The sequence below is a fragment of the Dendrobates tinctorius genome, unplaced genomic scaffold, assembly GCF_039654945.1.
Source record: "Dendrobates tinctorius isolate UK_male_01 unplaced genomic scaffold, ASM3965494v1 ptg000228l, whole genome shotgun sequence".
NCBI classification, from domain to species: domain Eukaryota; kingdom Metazoa; phylum Chordata; class Amphibia; order Anura; family Dendrobatidae; genus Dendrobates; species Dendrobates tinctorius.
This window is the reverse complement of record NW_027361895.1, coordinates 1,008,249-1,027,440: the sequence shown is the minus strand read 5'-3', so window position 1 is coordinate 1,027,440 and position 19,192 is coordinate 1,008,249. Positions and strand designations below refer to the sequence as shown.

Sequence of the window (19,192 nt, the reverse complement as noted above, 5' to 3'; positions counted from 1 at the left end):
AGCATAGAGCCTCTGCCCCAGCTCAGCCCCCCTGCCCCAGCATAGAGCCTCTGCCCCAGCTCAGCCCCCCCTGCCCCAGCACAGAGCCTCTGCCCCAGCACAGCCCCCCTGCCTCAGCAATGCCCCCCTGCCCCAGCACAGAGCCGCGTCACCATACCAGCTTGGGATGGAATTTCCCAGACGCCACCACAGCAGCCTGAACCACCAAATGACCCCTGTGACCACTCCTCCACCTATGCCGATCCCTTCCCTGGTAAGCTGAATTCAGACTGTAAGATGGACCTCCATTTGACACATTAATTTTTTTTCCCTATTTTCTAATTTGGGTGCGCATTATGGTCTGGTGCATCTTATAGTCTGAAAAATACGGTATTACTCATCTGTATTGCCATCCGTTTTTCAATATCGGAAGTTGTTAAAATTTACAGGACCAAAAATAGTTATCGATATCAATAATTTCAATGTATCAGTAATAATCAGATGTTATACTGCTGATCAGCACAAAATCTGACTTTTTTGTGCACTGATAAACTTGAATAGTACACCTCATCCAAAATATGGGAGACTAGTGCACATTGTGGTTTTTTTATTTGAATGTGCAATTTTCTCCAACAGCACTCAGACAAAGCCTGCAATTGTGTCTCTGTAGCCTCACAATAGTGACATAACCACACATGTGCAGAAGCCCGGATAGCTCAGTCGGTAGAGCATCAGACTTTTAATCTGAGGGTCCAGGGTTCAAGTCCCTGTTCGGGCGGGAGAGTTCTTTTTTGTTTAAAGTTTTAACCCAAAGGTAACTCAGAAGAAGCTTTGTTCTTAAAGAAAAAAAAAAATATATATATACCGTAGTTTAGTTAAAGAGAACCTGCCACTTGCTTAGTGCTGCCCAAACCAGCATTTCAGAAAAAATAGACTTTACAGATCAGGTGGTGGATTGTAGGAAAAGCCATGGCTAATTGAGATGAGCACAAGTCCTCATTACTTGAGTTTGCCTAGGGAGCTTGGGTACACACAAAGTAGAGCGGGTACTCAAGTGATGTGTTTGAGTCCACGCGGCCACATTTCGCTGCTGTTACACTGCCACAAAAGATGTGCGGATTGCTTGTGTATGGCAGGCAATCCCATTATATTTCTGGAAACATGTAGCTGCAGGGACTCAAACATGTCACTTGAGACCACGCGGTGCATACCCGAGCACCCTAGGCAAACTTGATTAATGACAACTGAAAACAGACAGCTGAAAGCATTCCATCCAGACTGCCTTCTCCCAACCGTAAAACATAGTGGAGGTTCTGTGATGATCTGAGGTGCTATTTCGTGGAGATCCGCCGGGCCATTGATATCCCTTCATGGAAGAATTAACAGCCGCGATTATTTAGGCATTTTGGGCGACCAAGTGCACCCTATGGTTCCAGCACTGTTCCCGGAGGGGAACGCCATCTTTCAGGATGATAATGCACCAATTGATACAGCTAGAATCGTTAAAACATGGCACGAGGAACATTGCAATGAAGTTGAGCATCTCATCTGGCCCCCACAATCCCCAGACCTCAACATTATTGAGCATTTATGGTTGATTTTAGAGATTCAAGTTACACGTCGATTTCCGCCGCCATCGTCGCTCAAAGAACTGGAGGGTGTTTTAACTGAAGAATGGGCTACAATTCCTTTGGAAACAATTCACACCTTGTATGAATCCATACCTCGGACAATTGAGGCTGTAATCGCCGCAAAAGGTGGACCTACACCATATTAAACTATTGTTGATGTTTCCAGGTGTTTCCATTATTTTGTCCAACCCCTGCATATATATATACTGTATATATGTATGTGTGTGTCTCAATGATTATATACACTCACTGGCCACTTTATTAGGTACACCTGTCCAACTGTGTGTTAAGACTTAATTTCTAATCAGCCAGTCACATGGCGGCAACTCAGTGCATTTAGGCATGTAGACATGGTCAAGACAATCTCCTGCAGTTCAAACCGAGCATCAGTATGGGGAAGAAAGGTGATTTGAGTGCCTTTGAACGTGGCATGATTGTTGGTGCCAGAAGGGCTGGTCTGAGAATTTCAGAAACTGCTGATCTACTGGGATTTTCACGCACAACCATCTCTAGGGTTTACAGAGAATGGTCCGAAAAAGAAAAAAAATCCAGTGAGCGGCAGTTCTGTGGCCGGAAATGCCATGTTGATGCCAGAGGTCAGAGGAGAATGGGCAGACTGGTTCGAGCTGATAGAAAGGCAACAGTGACTCAAATTGCCACCCGTTACAACCAAGGTAGGCAGAAGAGCATCTCTGAACGCACAGTGCGTCGAACTTTGAGGCAGATGGGCTACAGCAGCAGAAGACCACACCGGGTACCACTCCTCTCAGCTAAGAACAGGAAACTGAGGCTACAATTTGCACAAGCTCATCGAAATTGGACAGTAGAAGATTGGAAAAACGTTGCCTGGTCTGATGAGTCTCGATTTCTGCTGCGACATTCGGATGGTAGGGTCAGAATTTGGCGTAAACAACATGAAAGCATGGATCCATCCTGCCTTGTATCAACGGTTCAGGCTGGTGGTGGTGGTGTCATGGTGTGGGGAATTTTTTCTGGGCACTCTTTGGGCCCCTTGGTACCAATTGAGCATCGTTGCAATGCCACAGCCTACCTGAGTATTGTTGCTGACCATGTCCATCCCTTTATGACCACAATGTACCCAACATCTGATGGCTACTTTCAGCAGGATAATGCGCCATGTCATAAAGCTCGAATCATCTCAGATTGGTTTCTTGAACATGACAATGAGTTTACTGTACTCAAATGGCCTCCTCAGTCACCAGATCTCAATCCAATAGAGCATCTTTGGGATGTGGTGGAACGGGAGATTCGCATCAGGGATGTGCAGCCGACAAATCTGCGCCAACTGTGTGATGCCATCATGTCAATATGGTCCAAAATCTCTGAGGAATGCTTCCAGCACCTTGTTGAATCTCTGCCACGAAGAATTGAGGCAGTTCTGAAGGCAAAAGGGGGTCCAACCCCTTACTAGCATGGTGTACCTAATAAAGTGGCCAGTGAGTGTATATATATAATGTATTTTATGTGTATATATCTATTCTTTCTTTTCTATTTTAACCTGTCATTGTGATCCATTATGTGTCCATTTTGCAAGCCGGGGAGAAAATCTCACCACACGGATGTCACACGGGTGCTTAGATGTGAGAAAATCGCATCCTCACATTGCACACGGATGACATACGGATCACTGTCTGTGAAAAACGGACCAATTTTTTATACGTTGTGTGTGACTCCAGCCTTAGACCAAGTCTAGAGCCTTTCACCTTGCCAAATCAGATCTCTTTATACCGACAAGGGGCAATACCCTAAAACGTGTCTGCGTGGATTTTGTCTGGGTTCACCGGTTTCCTGCCACACTCCAAAGACATACTGATGGGGTATTTAGATTTGAGCCCTATGGGGATAGAGATGATGTCTCTAAAGCACTGTGGAATTAATGGCGCTATATAAGTGAATAAACAGCGTCTACAAATTGAGGTTCTGTTTTGGCTATTATCTTAAGTCATATTGCAAGGCTCGGTAAAGGGTCGATAGTGACTTGTAGGATTGCTGCTTCCAACAGGTGGCGCTATAGAGTTCTACTCTTCCTCTCTTAAGATACTTGAATGCCACAGGAGGTCGTCTCCAAGTTGAGAGCTGCTGCCAAGCGCGCACCTAAATGCCACCATACTACAATCGCAGATGACATTTCAGCTTTTTTTTTTATGGGCTACACACATTTTGGAGTTACTTTAGTAGCATCTGGTGGCTATTAGAAGAACTGCACTGGACTACTGCAAAAAGTCTGGAATTTAGATACAACTTGCAGTTGGCTACAAAAGTAGAGATGAATCGGATGTGGGTGGGGAGGTGATGGGGTCTGATCGGAGGCCATAAGGAGTTCAAGAGGAGGGGGACGCATGGGGGAACCTTGGAGACAGTTGTGTGAGGAGTGGGAAGAAGGTAAGCAACAAGAGGTAGCAGAAGGTTAGGAGGGGGCGGCCTTGGACATCATTCTTAAAGGGAACCGGTCACCCCCCAGGCATTTTTAAGTAAAAGCGCCACCTTGTCCAGCACTAATGCTGCATTCTGTCAAGGTGGCTCTTATATTTAGGGTACCTTCCACCGCAGAAATAATCGTTTTTAAAATTGGTCAGACATACCTTATATTTGACAGGGGGCAGGTCTTTCCCCATCTGACAGACGCCTCACATCCATCACTCATGTCTTCCTGCATTGTTTGCTCCGCCTCCACATCGTTCTTTTCAAATCCTGGCACCTGCGCTGTATTATGAATTCTTGGGCATGCGCAGTTACCGCTGCCCGCCCTCTCTCATGACTTCCTGGCCATCCTATCGCGCCTGCATGGACGCGTGGCCATAGATCTCGCCCCGCAGTCGCTTATGGTTTATTCACACTGCATGGCTGGGAATCTCGGGCCGCGCGTCTATTTTCATCCAGAAAAAATGGATAATTTTTTTTCATCTGTATTGTCATCCGTTTTTTTCGTAAATTTCCGTTGTGGATACAATTTACAAAACCCAAAAATTAATTCCTCTGTTAATAATGGAAATGTAAAAATCAGGTTTTATACCGTTGATCTGTACAGAATCAGAATTTTTTTGCGCACCAATAATAGGCGAGTCTCATCCAATATATGAGACTAGTTCCTTCTTTTCATGCAAATTATCGGTTTGTGTAAAAAAATGGTTGACAGAATAACATTGGGCCATGTAATGCTGTATTTTTCCAGACAGCAGAAAATCTGGATCTCTGTGAGTAGCCTCACATTGGTGTCATAACCTAGCTCCTACAGAAGCCCGGATAGCTCAGTCGGTAGAGCATCAGACTTTTAATCTGAGGGTCCAGGGTTCAAGTCCCTGTTCGGGCGGAAGCTTTTTTTTTTTTACTTTTTTTCCTTCCTATTATTATGAACTACAATTGCTTTAGATTAATTCAGTTCTTTTAAAATTATATTGGTTACAGTTTTACAGATGGCCTTTTTTTTGCTGCTCTATATCTTTAAGAAACCAGACGTGATGTGTGTCCCCTTGTTGCAGACCAGGTCTCTAGATGGTTTGTCTATGTTCAGTTACATCCTGTCTAAGGCTTTAAAGGCGAATTATTTCATGCTAAAAAGTTTCTCCCAAAGGACACTTCACTTGGGTGGAGCTGAAAACTCCCGATGCTGTGGAATTTCCTTTCTTTCAGACATGTGCTTAAAAGATCTGTGTCGGGGAACAAAGAAGGCATCAGGAATCACGTTTAGACAAGCTAGGTTCTGCGGAAAATAACTATTAACCCCTTTACTCCCGAGGGTGGTTTGCACGTTCATGACCGGGCCAATTTTTACAATTCTGACCACTGTCCCTTTATGAGGTCATAACTCTGGAACGCTTCCATGGATCCCGGTGATTCTGACAATGTTTTCTCTTGACATATTGTACTTCATGCTATTGGTAAAATGTCATTCAAATAGCTTGCATTTATTTGTAAAAAAACAGAAATTTAGCGAAAATTTTGAAAATTTCGCAATTTTCCAACTTTGAATTTTTATGCCCTTAAATCACAGAGATAGGGCACACAAAAAACTTAATACATAACATTTCCCACATGTTTACTTTACATCAGCACAATTTTGGAACCAAAATTTTTTTTTGTTAGGAAGTTATATGGCCAGGGTCACACTAACCGACGCAAAATACAGTCCGTAGTTTACAGGCGTAATACAGATGAATGACCCCTAAACAGTGCTCCGTATGTCATCCGTAAGCAAGGTGTGGTCCCGTATTTTGCGCATGTCAGCATCCGTATGTAATCCGTACGGCGAGATTTTCTCGCCGCCTTGCAAAATGGACATATAATGGAGCCCTATGACAGGGTTTCTAACAGAAACGAAATAAGAGATATAGACACATATAATAATTTATATAGATATATATACACACACAAGTCATTGAGACAAATTATATATATACACATTTGTATTTCCCAGAGTTCTTTATAGCAGAATAGCCGCTAATTAAATTGCCGGCTTCTATCAAATCCTTCCCCAACCCGACATGAAATGACACATGGTTTACATTCAGTAAAACATTTCATTTCATGTTTTTTTATATGTCTCTGACTAATAATTAGATGCGGGTTTGTGTGCAAAATTTGGGAGGTGTAGTTGTTATTTTAAGGGTTTAATTCGTTGTTAAAAAAAGCGTGGTCTTCCCATTGCCCTGTAGCGGTGGCGAATGGGTTAATCTAACAAAGGGTTAATGTCATCTTACAATCGTATGGTGACATTAACCCTTTGTTAGATTAACCCACTCGCCACCACTATAGGGCAATGGGAAGCCCACGCATTTTTAAACAACGAATTACCTCCTTAAAATAACAACTACAACTCCCAAATTTTGCACACAAACCCGCATCTAATTATTAGTCAGAGACATATAAAAAAAACATGAAATGAAATGCAGACCCTCTCATCCCTCGGCATCACAGACTTGGCCCTCTCCTGGATCTCATCATACCTAACAAACCGGACATTCAGCGTCTCCCACTCACACACCACCTCCTCACCTCGCCCCCTATCTATCGGAGTCCCACAAGGTTCAGTCCTAGGGCCCCTGCTGTTCTCTATTTACACCTTTGGCCTGGGACAGCTCATAGAATCTCATGGCTTTCAGTATCATCTTTATGCTGATGACACACAGATCTACATCTCTGGACCAGATATCACCTCCCTACTAACCAGAATCCCTCAATGTCTGTCCACTATTTCATCCTTCTTCTCCACTAGATATCTGAAACTCAACATGGACAAAACAGAATTCATCATCTTTCCCCATCTCACGTGACCCCCCCTACGAACCTATCAATTACAGTAAATGACTGCCCACTCTCCCCAGTCCCACAAGCTCGCTGCCTCGGAGTAATCCTTGATGCTGATCTCTCCTTCAAACCACATATCCAAACCCTTTCCACTTCCTGCCGACTTCAACTCAAAAATATTTCACGCATCCGTTCATTCCTCACCCAAGAATCTGCAAAAACCCTAGTCCATGCCCTCATCATCTCTCGCCTTGACTACTGCAACCTCATGCTCTGCGGCCTCCCCTCAAACACTCTCGCACCCCTCCAATCTATTCTAAACTCTGCTGCCTGGCTAATCCACCTGTCCCCCCGCTATTCCCCAGCTTCTCCCCTCTGTCAATCCCTTCACTGGCTCCCAATTGCCCAGAGACTCCATTACAAAACCCTAACCATGACATACAAAGCCATCCACAACTTGTCTCCTCCATACATCTGTGACCTCGTCTCCCGGTACTTTCCTGCACGCAACCTCCGATCCTCACAAGATCTCCTTCTCTACTCCCCTCTTATCTCCTCTTCCCACAATCACATACAAGATTTCTCTCGCGCATCACCCCTACTCTGGAACTCTCTACCACAACATATCAGACTCTCACCTACCATCGAAACCTTCAAAAAGAGCCTGAAGACCCACCTCTTCCGACAAGCCTATAACCTGCAGTAACCACCGATCGACCAAACCGCTGCACGACCAGCTCTACCCTCGCCTACTGTATTATCACCCATCCCTTGAAGATTGTGAGCCCTCGCGGGCAGGGTCCTCTCTCCTCCTGTACCAGTTATGACTTGTATTGTTTAAGATTATTGTACTTGTTTTTATGTATACCCCCCTCACATGTAAAGCGCCATGGAATAAATGGCGCTATAACAATAAATAATAATAATAATAATAATGCTTTACTGAATGTAAACCATGTGTCATTTCATGTCAGGTTGGGGAATGATTTGATAGAAGCCGGCAATTGAAATAGTGGCTATTCTGCTATAAAGAACTCTGTGAAACATAAATATATATATATTTGTCACAATGACATGTATATATATATGTATTCTATGTGTATATATCTATTCTTTCTTTCTTTATTAAACCTGTCGGTATGAGTTTACTGTATAGTGCACTGAATTGCCGGCTTTTCTAAAAGACACCGGGTGCGTATTTCTCACAAGTCACATGTGTGGTCCGTGTGTAATCCGTATTTTTTGCGCACCCATAGACTTGCATTGGCGTATTACAGGCGTAGTACGCTGACAATCGCAGCATGCTGCGATTGGCACGGAGCGTAGAATACGGACGAGAAATATACGGCTGTTGGGAGCAAACCCATAGAGAATCATTGGTCCGTGTGTAATGCGTGCTTTTAGCGCCTCTCACTCGTCCGTATTCCTCTCTAGTGTGACCCCGGCCTAAGGGTTAAAAGTTGACCAGCGATTTCTCATTTTTTGCAACACCATTTTATTTTCACATTTGAAGTGCCTTTGAGGGGTCTATATGATAGAAAATCACCAAAAGTGAAACCATTCTAAAAACTGCACCCCTCAAGGTGCTAAAACCACATTCAAGAAGTTTATTAACCCTTCAGGTGCTTCACAGGAATTTTTTGAATGTTTAAAAAAAAAAAATGAACATTTAAATTTTTTTCACAAAAAAAATTACTTCAGGTCCAGTTTTTTTTATTTCACCAAGGGTAACAGGAGAAATTAGACTGCAAAGGTTATTGTGCAATTTGTCCTGAGTATGCTGATACCTGATATGTGGGGGGGAACCACTGTTTCGGCGCATGGCAGAGCACAGAAGGGAAGGAGCGCCGTTTGACTTTTTCAATACAAAATTGGCTGGAATTCAGATCGGACGCCATGTCACGTTTGGAGAGCCTCTGATGTGCCTAAACAGTGGAATCCCCCCACAAATGACACCATTTTGGAAAGTAGACCCCCCAAGGAACTTATCTAGATGTGTAGTGAGAACTCTGAACCCCCAAGGGCTTCACAGAAGTTTATAACGTACAGCCGTACAGTTAAAAAATCATATTTTTTCCACAAAAATTATCTTTTCACCCTCAATTTTTATTTTTCCAAGGGTAACAGGACCCCAAAAGTTATTGTGCAATTTGTCCTGAGTACACTGATACCCCATATGTGGGGGTAAACCACTATTTGGGCGCCTGGCAGAGCTCGGAAGGGAAGCAGTGCCATTTGACTTTTTTGGCTGGAATTGAGATCGGACACCATGTCGCGTTTGGAAAGCCCCTGATGTACCAAAACAGTGGAAACCCCCCACAAATGACAACATTTTTGAAACTAGACCCCCCAAGTAACTTATGTAGATGTGTGGTGAGCACTTTGAACCCCCCCAGTGCTTCATAGAAGCTTATAACGCCCGGGCGTGAAAATAAAAAAATCATTTTTTCCACAAACATGATCTTTTAGTCCCCAATTTTTTTATTTTCCCAAGGGTAACAGGAGAAATTGGACCCTAAAACTTGTTGTCCAATTTGTCCTGAGTATGCTGATACCCCATATGTGGGAGAAAACTACTGTATGGGCACACGTCAGGGCTCGGAAGAGAAGTAGTGACGTTTTGGAATGCAGACTTTGATGGAATGGTCTGCGGGTGTCATGTCACGTTTGGAGAGCCTCTGATGTACCTAAACTGTTAAAACTCTCCACAAGTGACCCCATTTTGGAAACTAGACACCCTAACAAAACTTATCTAGATGTGTGGTGAGCACTTTAAACCCCCAAGTGCTTCACAGAAGTTTAGAACGTCCGGGCATGAAAATAAAAAAAAAATTTCCACAAAAATGATATTTTTGCCCCCAATTTTTTATTTTCCTAAAGGTAACAGGAGAAATTGGACCCCAAAAGTTGTTTTGCAATTAGTCCTGAGTAGGCTGATACCCCATATATGGGGGGTAAACCACTGTTTGGGTGCATGGCAGAGGTTGGAAGGGAAGGAGCACCATTTGACTTTTTCAACTCAGAATTGGCTGGAATTGAGATCAGATGCCATGTTGCGTTTGGAGAGCCCCTGATGTGCCCAAACAGTGGAAACCCCCAATTCTAACTTCAACCCTAACCCCCAACACACCCCTAACCCTAATCTCAGCCCTAACCCTAGCCCTAACCCTAATGGGAAAATGGAAATAAAAATACATTTTTTTAATTTTATTATTTTTCCCTAACTAAGGGGGTGATAACGGGGGGTTTGATTTACTATTTATGGAAGGTTTTTATTTTTGGCAGCTGTCGCACGCTAAAAGACGCTTTTTATTGTAAAAATAGTTTTTGCATCACCACATTTTGAGACCTATAATTTTTCCGTATTTTGACCCACAGAATCATGTGAGGTCTTATTTTTTGCGGCACGAGTTGACGTTTTTATTGGTACCATTTTCGGGCGCGTGACATTTTTTGATCGCTTTTTATTCCGATTTTTGGGACACTGAATGAACAAAACCCAGCGTTTCATGAATTTCTTTTGGGGGGTGCGATTAAAATTGATAAGACGGTTTTATTCTTCGGGTCAGTACGGTTACAGCGATACCTCATTTAGGTCTTTTTTTATGTTTTTTGGCGCTTTTATGCAATGAAAACAATTTTATATAAAAAATAATTATTTTTGCATCGCTTTATTCTGCGAGCTATAACTTTTTTCCGCTGATGATGCTGTATTGTGGCTCGTTTTTTTGCGGGACAAGATGATGCTTTCAGCGGTACCATGGATATTTATATCCGTCTTTTTGATCGCGCGTTATTGCACTTTTTGTTCGGCGGTATGATAAATCATTTTTTGCTTCGTTTTTTATTTTTATTTTTTAAGGGGTTCAGTAAAGGGGTTAACTAATGGGACAGTTTTATAGGGCGGATCGTTACGGACGCGGTGATACCAAATATGTGTACTTTTTTTGTTTTTTTTTCCAAAAAATGAATTTATTAGGGAATTTTTTTTTTTTTTTAATTTATTTAGCGATTTTTTTTTAAATTATTTTTACACTTTTTTTTTTAACTTTATTACATTGTCCATAGCTGTCACGTGACAGATCGCTGATCTGTCACATCACAGATCAGCAATCTGTCACAGGCAGTGTGCAGGTTTCCTCCTTGCCTGCGCTTTGCAGGCATGAGGAAGCCAGCTCCCTGCAGGCCCCCCGAAGGTCCCCATCGCCATCTTGGATCCGGGGACCTGCAGGGAAGGAGACCCCCGCAGCAGTGCTGCACATTGTGCTGCTGTGGGGGGCTCAGGGAAGCACGGAGGGAGCCCCCTCCCTGCCGATCGATGCTTCCCTTTAACCCCCGGTACACCGCGATCGTGTTTGATCGCGGTGTGCAAGGGGTTAACATGTCGGCTGACACCTGGCCGCATTCAGCTGCGCTCCCCCCGTGAGCGCAGCTGATCGTGCTAGACATACTATCCCATCCATGGACATAGGGGCCCGGGTCCCATGGACGGGATAGTACGTCTGATGTCAGAAAGGGGTTAATTACATATTTTCCAAAATTTCTCATAGCACTTCACAGATTTGGGTTTATTTGGACAGTCAACAGGTCCAACCTGCTAGACCTGTCTGTAGTGTAGACGAGTGGTGAATAAAGGCCCCTTTACATTTAGCGATGCACCAGCAATCCTGACAACGATATGGCCCGGTCAGGATCGCTGGTGCATCGCTAAATGGTCGCTAGTGAGCTGGTAAACAGGAAGATCTCACAGCGATGCAGCAGCGGTCGGCGGTCGCCACTTACCTGTCACACGCAGCGAGGGTGACATCTTCCGCCCGCGTCCATGGAGTCGCTCGTCGGCGCCAGGAAGCCGATGATGAGAAATGGACCAGGACATTCTCGCATGATCACCGATATCCAGTGGGGAGCCGGATCGGAGGTATCAGACAACACGAGATCGTTAGTGATATCGCTGCTGCGTCACAAAATCGGTGACGCTTTAGTGATATCGCTAGCGATCTCGCTATGTATGAAGGGGGCTTAAGACAAGCTGTCGACACGATCTGTAGAGAGAATACCAGGGGACGTTTACTGTGCCGAACACCACGATTAGGACAGACCCCAACAAGTTTGAGATTGTTGGTTGAGTGATGTATATAAGTTATAAAACTACTCAGGGAATAAAATCCTGAACATTCTGGGAAAGAGGCAAAGTGACTGTCAATGACTATTGGTGAACCATCGACTGTTACTGGGACAGCCATCACTAGACTACGAGAGTCCTTCCGTGACTATTGGAAGAAGCAACATCCAACACTCCCACAACCTTCAAGGCAGTGTGTCACCCCCAAATTGCATTTTATACTAACTATACAGTGATATTGGTGATGTCATCGATATAAAAATCATATCGGCACTGTAACTGTTAATGGTACAACAATTAATTCTTGTGCCAATGACGAGGCTTCAGTGCATCCATGGCTTGGCTATGAGTTGTTGCAGCGTTACGCCTCCTCAATTTGAGTCTTGGTGTCTGCCCTAGCTTGTGATGGACAGCGCTCACTAATAGAGCGAACGCTGCCCCAAGTGTGTGCGCATTTTCACATCTGTTGATGCCACTCAAATACCTAGGAGTGGAGTGTATGTGCCCATCTATTGTTTGCGAGCCAGGCCGACAGCCGCTATCAGTGCACATGCACAAACACTTCGGGTAGCATTTAATCTAGGAGTGAGCACTGTCCATTACAACCACAATAGTAGAGATAGGGAGGGCACCACCAACAATAAACACGGGGATACACCAATAGTCAGTATAAGAAACTGGAAAAATAGAAGTAAGAGAAAGCTACTGACCAAGAACTGGGATCACCACAATAGATCACAAAATATCAAAATTTTCTATTTAATGTCAAATTAGACCAAAACACAATTAAAAGCATTAAAAAGTCACTCAATGACAATATACCTGTAAGGTTAATAATATAACCCTTAGAAGGTTCCCCTATAGCTTAAGGTACAGATGTAATACAGACAAGTAATTGGTCCATGGAATCAAAAATCACATAATATTATGCCACAAAACATGTGATACAGATGAATAAATAGAGTCCAAATGGACACAATTGAAAACCAAAGACAATAGGCTGCTAAATAGTATAAGATGAAACCTTAATCTACCCGCTCCTTAGTGTGAGCAAAAGGACATAATCTAGAGGCGGAAAAAATATTTTTTTCTCTCAATGGTGCAGCTGAGCCCTGCAGAAATATATTCAGAGCCAGGTGACCATCCTCCAGAGTAGCGCATAACCCGTGCGCTTAAAAATAAAGCAGCCGTACCATACCAAAGTTAGGGGGAGCCTGTGGATGCCCAACGCGTGTTGCTACCACACAGGCAGCCCCTGATGAAGCTTACCTTAAGCTATAGGGGAACCTTCTAAGGGTTATATTATTAACCTTACAGGTACAGTGGGGAAAAAAAAGTATTTAGTCAGTCAGCAATAGTGCAAGTTCCATCACTTAAAAAGATGAGCGGCGTCTGTAATTTACATCATAGGTAGACCTCAACTATGGGAGACAAACTGAGAAAAAAAAATCCAGAAAATCACATTGTCTGTTTTTTTTTCATTTTATTTGCATATTATGGTGGAAAATAAGTATTTGGTCAGAAACAAAATTTCATCTCAATACTTTGTGATATATCCTTTCTTGGCAATGACAGAGGTCAAACGTTTTCTGTAAGTCTTCACAAGGTTGCCACACAATGTTGTTGGTATGTTGGCCCATTCCTCCATGCAGATCTCCTCTAAAGCAGTGATGTTTTTGGCTTTTCGCTTGGCAACACGGACTTTCAACTCCCTCCAAAGGTTTTCTATAGGGTTGAGATCTGGAGACTGGCTAGGCCACTCCAGGACCTTGAAATGCTTCTTACGAAGCAACTCCTTCGTTAACCCTGGCGGTGTGCTTTAGATCATTGTCATGTTTAAAGACCCAGCCACGTTTCATCTTCAATGCCCTTGCTGATGGAAAGAGGTTTGCACTCAAAATCTCACGATACATGGCCCCATTCATTCTTTCATGTACCCGGATCAGTCGTCCTGGCCCCTTTGCAGTGAAACAGCCCCAAAGCATGATGTTTCCACCACCATGCTTTACAGTAGGTATGGTGTTTGATGGATGCAACTCAGTATTCTTTTTCCTCCAAACACGACAAGTTGTGTTTCTACCAAACAGTTCCAGTTTGGTTTCATCAGACCATAGGACATTCTCCCAAAACTCCTCTGGATCATCCAAATGCTCTCTAGCAAACTTCAGACGGGCCCGGACATGTACAGGCTTAAGCAGTGGGACACGTCTGGCACTGCAGGATCTGAGTCCATGGTGGCGTAGTGTGTTACTTATGGTAGGCCTTGTTACATTGGTCCCAGCTCTCTGCAGTTCATTCACTAGGTCCCCCCGCGTGGTTCTGGGATTTTTGTTCACCGTTCTTGTGATCATTCTGACCCCACGGGGTGGGATTTTGCGTGGAGCAAAAGATCAAGGGAGATTATCAGTGGTCTTGTATGTCTTCCATTTTCTAATTATTATCCCACAGTTGATTTCTTCACTCCAAGCTGGTTGGCTATTGCAGATTCAGTCTTCCCAGCCTGGTGCAGGGCTACAATTTTGTTTCTGGTGTCCTTTGACAGCTCTTTGGTCTTCACCATAGTGGAGTTTGGAGTCAGACTGTTTGAGGGTGTGCACAGGTGTCTTTTTATACTGATAACAAGTTTAAACAGGTGCCATTACTACAGGTAATGAGTGGAGGAAAGAGGAGACTCTTAAAGAAGAAGTTACAGGTCTGTGAGAGCCAGAAATCTTGATTGCTTGTTTCTGACCAAATACTTATTTTCCACCATAATATGCAAATAAAATGAAAAAAAAAACAGACAATGTGATTTTCTGGATTTTTTTTTCTCAGTTTGTCTCCCATAGTTGAGGTCTACCTATGATGTAAATTACAGACGCCTCTCATCTTTTTAAGTGGTGGAACTTGCACTATTGCTGACTGACTAAATACTTTTTTTCCCCACTGTATATTGTCATTAAGTGACTTTTTAATGCTTTTAATTGTGTTTTGGTCTAATTTGACATTAAATAAAAATTTTTGATATTTTGTGATCTATTGTGGTGATCCCAGTTCTTGGTCAGTAGCTTTCTCTTACTTCTATTTTTCCACTGTCCATTACAAGTTAGGGCAATCCCCAAGAGTCAAATTGCAGGGGTGGGTTGGGGGGGGGTTTAATAATGCACCGGCGTGCCCACATTTGCAAAAAGATTAATAGTTCTTTTCATAAACACTGTATCAGTAACAGGTAAAAGGCTAGCGTGATTCTATAGAGGTAAAGTCCCCTTTATCACTATGTAGTCTAATGCCTAATTCACATGTTCAGTGTTTGCAGGTCTTTAGCATACTGGAGCAATCACTGATGCGCGTCTCTAAATATGCTTACCTAACAACTCCTAGCCCCTCTTCACAAACCTGTCACCCAGATCCCTAGCCTGTTTTACAAAGCTCATGGTGTGCAAACAAATTCTGCATACTCTCAAATTGACCTTTCAGAACCTCTTTTTTTAATGGTATGGGTGGTCACTCTAAAATCTTAGCAAAGAGGTTGCAGCCATTGTCTTTCTGTACTTTACTTTTACAAGCTCAGCCCTAGTATTCTTCTGGATCAGAATATCGAGGAAGGGCAGTCTGTTCACTCCGCTTGTAAATGACATGTAAATTGTGGTAATTGTCATTCAATTTCACCACAAATTCTCCAAACTGTGGGCTGCACTTCCAAATATCCAATATGTCATCTATGTAACGGATGCAAAGTGAGACATGCTCACTGCCCGCTACTGGTGTATCCCCAAGCAATGTGGTTTCCTTCCACCAACCCAGGTATAGGTTGGCTTAGGCTACTTTCACACTAGCGTCGTGCACTGTACGTCGTTTTGCGTCGTTTTGAAGAAAAAACGCATCCTGCAAAAGTGCTTGCAGGATGCGTTTTTTCTCCATAGACTTTTATTAACGATGCAGTGCGACGCATTGCCACACGTCGCAACCGTCGTGCGACGGTTGCGTCGGACCGTCGCCACCAAAAAACGTTACATGTAACGTTTTTTGGTGCGTCGTCTGCAGCATTTCTGACCGCGCACGCGCGGCCGGAACTCCGCCCCCGCCTCCCCGCACCTCACAATGAGCAAGTGGATGCAATGAAAAACAGCATCCGCTGCCCCCGTTGGGCGGCGCTTCCACACTGTGCGTCGGTGCGCTGCAATGTCGCATAGCGACGTGCAGTGCACGACACTAGTGTGAAAGTAGCCTTACAATGGGGCACAGGGACTCCCCATCGCCATACCCTTGAGCTGGTGGAAATACTACCTATTCAAGAGAAAAATGTTTTTTGGACAGACATAACAGGAGGGCCTTCAGGATAAATTCATTTTGTTGTTCCATACTTGTGACCAGTGCTCCTCAAGAAAAAAAAAAGTCAACTGCTGCTATTCCTTTGGCATGTGAAATTGATGAAAATAAAGATTCAATGTCAATGCTTGCCAGTATCATACCTGGGTCCAAAATCAGGCCCTCAATTGTCCTGAGATCAGGGGTATCACAGATATAAGAGTTAAGGCAGCTCACACATGGTTTTAGGACTCTAGGTATATACCCAAATTTTGTCAGGCTGTCTACCCCTGACACAGTATGGTGTCCCTTCAAGGGATTAGTGCCCTTATGGATCTTTGGCAATGAATAAAAAATTGCCATCACTGGAAACTGGGGCCACACAAAGTCATATTCTTGTTTACTGAGAACATGACTGTCTAGGCCCGCTTTTGCAAGTTTGCCCAACTCCTGCTGAAATTTGTCCTGTGGATTCTCCTCAAGTATTATTATTATTTATATAGCACCATTGATTCCATGGTGCTGTACATAAGAAGGGATTACATACAAATTACAGATATCACTTACAGTAAAGAAACTTACAATGACAGACTGATACAGAGGGGAGAGGACCCTGCCCTTTCGGGCTTACATGCTACAGGATTGTGGGGAAGGAGACAGTAGGTTGGTGGTTTGCAGCAGTTCCGGTGTTGGTTGAGGTGATATTTCCAGTAGTGGTGAGGAGGTAGCAGGGTCATTGCAGGCTGTAGGCTTTTTTGAAGAGGTGGATTTTCAGGTTCCGTCTGAAGGATCCGAATGTGGTTGATAGTCGGACATGTTGGGCCAGAGAATTCCAGAGGATGGGGGCTATTCGGGAAAAGTCTTGGAGGCGGTTGGGTGAGGAGTGAATAAGTGTGGAGGAGAGAAGGAGGTCTTGGGATGACAGTAGATTACGTGAGGGAAGGTATCGGGAGATTAGTTCAGAGACATATGCAGGAGACAGGTTATAGATGGCCTTGTAGGTCAGTATTAGTAATTTGAACTGGATACGCTGAGGGAATGGAAGCCAGTGAAGAGATTTGCAGAGGGGAGAAGCAGAGGAGTAGCGAGGAGAGAGATGAATTAGTCGGGCAGCAGAGTTAAGGAGGGACTGGAGAGGTGCGAGGGAGTTAGCAGGGAGACCACAGAAAAGGATGTTGCAGTAGTCGAGGCGGGAGATGATGGGGGCGTGCACAAGCATTTTAGTACATTGAGGGTTGAGGAAAGGACAGATTCTATAAATGTTTTTGAGCTGGAGGCGACAGGACGAAGAAAATGCTTGGATGTGCGGTTTGAAGGACAGGGCAGAATCAAGGGTTACTCCGACGCAGCGGCCTTCTGGTACTGGGGAAAGCGTGATGTCATTAATTGTGATAGATAGGTCAGGTAAGGAAGATCTGTGAGATGGAAGAAAGATGATGAGTTCAGATTTGTCCACATTGAGCTTGAGGAAGCGAGAGGAGAAGGAGGATATGGCTGATAGATACTCCGGGATTCTGGACCGCAGAGAGGTGACGTCTGGGCCAGAGCGGTAGATCTGAGTGTCATCAGCATAAAGGTGACACTGGAATCCATGGGACTTTATGAGTTGACCCAGGCCAAGGGTATAAATTGAGAAGAGTAGGGGTCCTAGAACAGTGTCTTGGGGGACTCCAACAGAGAGAGGGTGGGATGAGGAGGTAGTGTGGGAGTGGGAGACGCTGAATGTGCAGTTGGAAAGGTATGAAGAGATCCAGGATAGGGCGAGGTCTTTGATGCCAAAGGAGGAGAGGATCTGTAGTAGGAGGCAGTGGTCAACTGTGTCGAATGCAGAGGACAGGTCTAGTAGGAAGAGTATAGAGTATTGTCCGTTTGCTTTGGCTGTAAGTAAGTCGTTTTAGTCAGGGCTGTCTCAGTGCAGTGATGGGGGCGGAAACCAGATTGTAGATTGTCAAATAGCAAGTTAGATGAGAGGTGGGAGGAAAGTTCAGCGTGGACATGCTGTTCCAGGAGTTTGGAAGCGAATGGGAGCAGTGATATTGGGCGATTGCTGGACATAGCCGTTGGGTCGAGTGTTGGCTTTTTAAGGATAGGCGTGATTGTGGCATGTTTAAAAGCAGAAAGGAAGGTACCGGATGTTAGCGATAGGTTGAAAAGGTGGGTTAGGGATGGGATAAGCGTGGTGGTGAGGTTGGGGAGGTGGGATGGGGTCAAGTGCACAGGTTGTGAAGTATGTTGTAACACTCTATCATGTAGTGATCCTATGCATACCTTTTGATAATCAGCTGTATTCATCATCACCACATTCCCACCTCTGGCTGATGGTTTAATGATGATCATGTGATCCTTCTATAGGTTACATAGTGCCTCCATTTCTGTTCTTGTCATATTGAATTTCCATATGTGTCCTTTGGCCCCAAGATCTCTTAGTTCCTGTGAGACTAGTTTCAGAAAAATATCTATTGGGCTTAAATCCATTTGATGAATTGGTGAATTGGAACGCGTGGGATTAAAAATTCGCCTCACAACATAGCCTAGGACGCTCTCGGGGTCCAGACGTGTGACTGTGCAAAATTTTGTGGCTGTAGCTGCGACGGTGCGGATGCCTAACCCGGACATACACACACACACACACACACATTGAGCTTTATATATTAGATTATCAAGACACCCTCAATAAAGCGCCTGTTACACATAGGGATATCGCTAGCAATATCGCTGTAACGTCACCGATTTTGTGACGTAGCAGCGATATTGCTAGAAAATATCGCTACATGTGATACTTACCTCCGACCGGCTCCCCCACTGGTTATCGCTGATCGTGCGAGAAGGTCCTGGACCATTTCTCGTCGGGCGCTTCCTGCTGGGCTTCCTGTGGCGCAGACGAGCGACGCGTGGAGGAGGGCGGGAG

The 19,192-nt window shown here is 44.2% G+C and overlaps 2 non-coding genes across 2 annotated transcripts; both read left to right on the top strand.

Moving 5' to 3' along the window:
* Positions 1-684: 684 nt before the first annotated feature.
* Positions 685-757, top strand: TRNAK-UUU (transfer RNA lysine (anticodon UUU)). The gene has a single exon. It is a non-coding gene; the product is annotated as a tRNA-Lys (tRNA).
* A 4,111-nt stretch (positions 758-4,868) lies between these two features.
* TRNAK-UUU (transfer RNA lysine (anticodon UUU)) lies at positions 4,869-4,941 on the top strand. Its single transcript has one exon. It is a non-coding gene; the product is annotated as a tRNA-Lys (tRNA).
* The last annotated feature ends 14,251 nt before the right edge of the window (positions 4,942-19,192 follow it).